Source organism: Elephantulus edwardii, unplaced genomic scaffold (assembly GCF_000299155.1).
Source record: "Elephantulus edwardii isolate Elephantulus edwardi_28Jun2011 unplaced genomic scaffold, EleEdw1.0 scaffold00024, whole genome shotgun sequence".
NCBI classification, from domain to species: Eukaryota; Metazoa; Chordata; class Mammalia; order Macroscelidea; family Macroscelididae; genus Elephantulus; species Elephantulus edwardii.
Genome location: NW_006399774.1, coordinates 5,830,240 through 5,835,363, shown reverse-complemented (window position 1 = coordinate 5,835,363; position 5,124 = coordinate 5,830,240).

Here is a 5,124-nt window from a genome sequence, read left to right as displayed (position 1 = left end):
CAGTTAATCACATGGAAGGAGATTGCCCATCCTTCTCCCATAGAGCAGCTGGTTTAACCAAACCTCATGCCTTCAGGATTGCAGCACAGATTCTTACCTTTAGGCCGTCAGCACTTCCAAGGGAGCTCTCTTTTACTGACCCTTCACCTTTTTCTTTCTCTGTCCAAGTATTGGATCCTCCTGAGAGAACGTCCAATGTAAGAAGACAAAATGTCAATATTTTTGCCTCCAAGGAGCACTATAGCCGCATTTCCTTCCTGACAGTTTTTTTTAGGTGTTTTTGTTTGTTTGTTTTTGTCTTTTTGTTGGGTCCCCCCCCCCCAAGTTCATGGAATAGTCAATACTCTGTCAAAACCACAATTTAAAGGCAAGGATCTTTCTTTGGTCTTCTTTAATCATTGGTTGGTCCTATCCAGTTTTCAGATGGATAGGATACAATTGACAAGACACAACTTGCATCAGATGGACCTTGGTCTTTAAATTGTCATGCTTACTCTTTAGAACTTTACTTCCTTGACAGCATATTTCTCCAATGCAGCGTGTCTTTTGATATCTTGGTAGGACTACCATTTTGTTTAATGACTGATTGAATATCAATGAATAAAATCTTACATTTTATAAAATAATTTTAATTTAAAAGAGGTCATAGCACTAAAGATATTATTGCTTATGGCAGCTGGCTCTTGGCATAAGGCAAAGAGTGCCAGAGGAATGTCTATCTGTGTTTTATTGACTATGAAAAGGCATTATTTGACTGTGTGGATCATAACAAACCTTGAGGAAAATAGGAATCCCAGAGCACTTGATCGTGGTTATGCAAAGGCTATACTTGGACCAGGAAGCAGTCCTCAGAACAGAGCAGGGACACACTGCATGGTTCAAAATCAGGAATGGAGTGTATCATGGATGCATCCTGTGTCTTTACATTTTCAATCTGTATGTTGTTGTTAGGTGCCATCGCGTTGAGTCGCTTGTGACTCATAAAGACCCTATGGACAACAGCTCTAAACTCTGCTCTGTCCTGTGCCAATCTCATTGTTTCTGGCACACTCATCCTGATTGCCCCAGTCACTGAATCAATCCACCTAACAGAGGGCCTTTCCCTCCTGCACCTGCCCTCCACCCTCCCAAGCATGATGTCCTTCTCCAAGGACCAGTCTTTCCTTAAAACATGACCAAAGTATGTCAGACCAAGACTCAGAACACTTGCCTCCAAGGAGCAGCTCGGTTTAAAGCTCTCCAGGCTGAATCTGTTTGTTTTCTTAGCAGTCTATGGTACCCTCAACACTCTTCTCCAGCACCAAAGCTCAAAAGCATCAATTCTTCTATCCTCCCTGGTCATTGTCCAGCTCTCTGACGCATAACAAGTGATTGCAAAGACCATGGCCTGTACCAGACACACCTTAGTCTCAAGAGACACACTGTTGCTCTTCAGTACTTTAGAGAGGTCCCTAACAGCAGACTTTCCCATGGCAATGCGCCTTTTAATTTCCTGGCTGCTGGTGCCAAGAGTGTTGACCATGGAGCCAAGCAGACTAAAGCTGTGAACAGTCTCAATCTCTTCACCATCCATCTTGATTCTGCCAATTGGTCCAGTGGTGAGAATCTTTGTCTTCTTGACATTGAACCTCAATCCATATTGAAGGCTGCAGTACTTGACCCTCAGCAGCAAGCACTTCAGGTCCTCCTCAGTTTCAGCAAGCAGGGTTGTGTTATCTGCATAATGCAGATTGTTGATAGATCTTCCACCAATCCTGATGCCACATTTCTCCTCATAGAGCCTAGCCTCCCAGATGATCTGTTCTGCATACCCAGCAGTCACTAAATAAAAGAAAAATAGCATTGGGAAAATCTGCTGTCAGGGATCTCTCCAGAGTACCAAAAAGCAACAATGTCAGTCTAGTCCAGGCTTTGGTCTTCGCAATTACTTGCTATGTGTCAGAGAGCTGGACAATGACTAAGAATTACAGAAGCATCAATGTCTTCAAATTATGGTGCTGGAGTAGAGTCTTGAACATACCATGGACTGCCAAGAGAACAAATAGTTCTATTTTGGAAATGGTGAAACCAAGTTTCTACTTGGAGGCTAGGATTTTGAAGCTCCATCTCACATACTTTGGGCATGTGGCCAGGAGGGGTCAGTCCTTGGAGAAGAACATCATGCTTGAAAGGGTGGAGGGACAGCAGAGGAGAGGAAGACCCCAGATGAGATGGATTGATACAATGACTGGGGCCATGGGGGTTGATGTGTCAGAATTAGTGAAACTGGCACAGGACAGGGCTGGGTTCAGAGCTGTTTTATAAGGGTTGCTCTGTGTCGCAGGTGACTCGACATCACATAACAATAACAGCAATATGAAGTAATTTTATATTTCTGAGTTTTGTATAACAGTGATTAATGTTATTATCTGGAACTATTTTTGAAATGGAAATATTTTTGAGATCATTCCACATTTCCCCCTAAAGAATTCACAGTAGGGAAGATAATCAGTATTTAAAATGGTCTTCTGCTGCTTCCTCATGATGAAAACAAAGCAGAAATGGACATGACACGAGCCATCATCTGGATGCCAAATCGTGACAACACCAATTCCCAGCTGTTTTTAAACAGTCACAGCATATCAGCCTTCTGCAGGAGACACAGAAGTCACCTCCTAATCCACTCTGCATTGTGAATATTAAAAATAGTCAAATCTGTGATTGGAAACAGATGCTATTTCTAAAATGTCCAAACAAAATATACAGAAATTATTGAAACAGTAATGTATTAGACAGGAGGCCTTCTTAAAAACAAATTCAAATTTTGTGTTTCTTTCCCTTTAAAAGGGGAAAATGTGGAACAAAATACAGTTCCTCAAACTAGCCGATTACCAATTCTTGCTGACATGCTACTCTCTTTCTTATATTGTTTTCTAACATCCTGTTTTTGCTACGTGCCATCAAGGAGGCACCCACTGACAGTTTACCCTCCAGGAGACTTTCAGAGGTTGGGAATTGCACAGGAGGAGACTGCTCAGCTTTTTCCTTAGGAGGAGCTGGTGGATTTGAACCATCTGCCTTTGGGTTGAGAGTACAAAATGTCACTAGAGCTCCCTATTCTAATACGGTTATATAAATTGTATCAAAGTGTAATTTTTGTCTTTAAACTTAAGTTACATTACCATGATGATGTTAAAATGTTCTTATGTGGTGTTTTGTTTGGGTTTTTTTTTTTACCTCAAAGGCATATTATAAAATTAGAGTAGTTTTTTTTAACATATCTTTAAGTATTTGTTAATGAATTTAGGTACTTTTTTGTCATAAACAATTTGAACAGGAGTCTATGTTGTTTGGTTAAGAGTAGCCTGTTTCCTTTTTTGTTTTCTCTGGGGAAGATGGAAAGCTTCTTTCAGAAGAGTAAGCCGGCATCTCAACAACATCATGAAACACAAGGATTGGTAAGTCACCCTCAGAAAGTATAAAGTTATGGGAATAAACCAGCGTCATAGCTGTGTTTCTCAAACAAGGAGTTATTCCCAAGAGTCAATGCAAGTATTATTTGTAGAAATTCTCTCTCTCTCGCTCTGTATTTTTACTTTTACCCCTTTTCCAGTTTATCCCATAATGCAAAGTTCTTAGTCTGTACAGCACTTGTCAGGAACTGTTTATAATTTTTTAATGACTTTTTAAAATTAATTTTAATAAAAGTTTACAGAAACTATGTGTTTCCAGTCATTTATTGTTGCACTTTTCTCCCTGCCCATTCCCTACTCCCAAATCACTCTTCTCCTCGAAAAGAAAAAGAAAAACTCTTTCATTGTTATGCAATTCTTCTCCCCCAAGTACACTCCACTATGAAGCCTTCACTCTGGACTTCTGTAATGACAAGAAAACCTATTCATATATCACTTTAAACAGATCTTCCCCTCATCTGTTTCAATGCAATATACATCATTCCTCCCCTCCTTTTCTGTCTTCCCTCAACCCTGATGTCAGTCCTGTTTTACAACAGTGGCCCTATGCAGCATTTGTCCTTTTGTGACTGAGATATTTTACTCAACATAATGTCTTCTAGGGTCACCTATTTTGCATAATATTTCATGAGGTCCTTGTTTTTCAATGCTGCATAGTATTCCATTGTGTGAATGTATCCATTTGTTTGTTGATGGGCACTTGGTGTCTAGTGCCAGGTTTCTTACTTCTCTTTTCAGTTCTTCAGGACTTATTGTCAGTTAGAGAACTGAAGTTATTGAACCCACTGATGTTTAAAACTCTTGAAACAAACCATAGTATCTGCAGTGACCATTTCAGACCCATGGGGGGCAATCAATCACCTTACAGTTCTCAACAGTTCAGAAGAAACTACCATGATACTGCAAATGTTTCAGAATTTGGAAACATTTTGAAGGGTCAATTTCAAGTGATATTTGATCTTCAGTCTAGAAGAGACTGGAAGAAATTCATGTGGAATATGCCATTCTTCACTCCATGGAAAATACTTAGGATAAAATTAAACAAACAAACAAACAAACAACCCCAAAGCATGCAACAAAAGGAAACGTAGTCAGTTTGTAATGAGTCATTTCCCTCATTAAGTTTTATTTCTGAAAATTGCATTCCCTGATTTTTATTATCTCATCACAGTGTTAATTTTGGGGGAATAAGAATTTCTGAAGGGTATGCAATGTAAATAAGTTTTAAAAAGAATGCAGAAGTCTGGGTGGGGAATCAATATTGTGCAACATTGAATACAGAGATGAGTATCAAAATCAAGACATTAGCACTCCTAATAAGTTTGTTATGTTTAGAGGTTTGGACATTAATCTACACATGGGCAGAGGAGATATAGATACAGGGTAGAAAAGAAGAGGAAGAATTCTCGATGCAGCTGAAGAGTTCATCCATTGCTATGGAAACAAGGACATCCTAGCAACAGCTGTTTGGTGCATAGAAGACATGCGGAGTTTAAGCCTTTAAATAAGAGGAAAATGATTCACGATGAAATCTTTAGTACATATAGGATTTTTATTTTTGAAGTTTGGCATAAATAATGGAAAATTCATTAATTCAAATTTTATTTATTTATTTATTTATAGAAATTTAATTTTATCATCATCCCCTTGTTATTGTTAGATGCTATCAAGT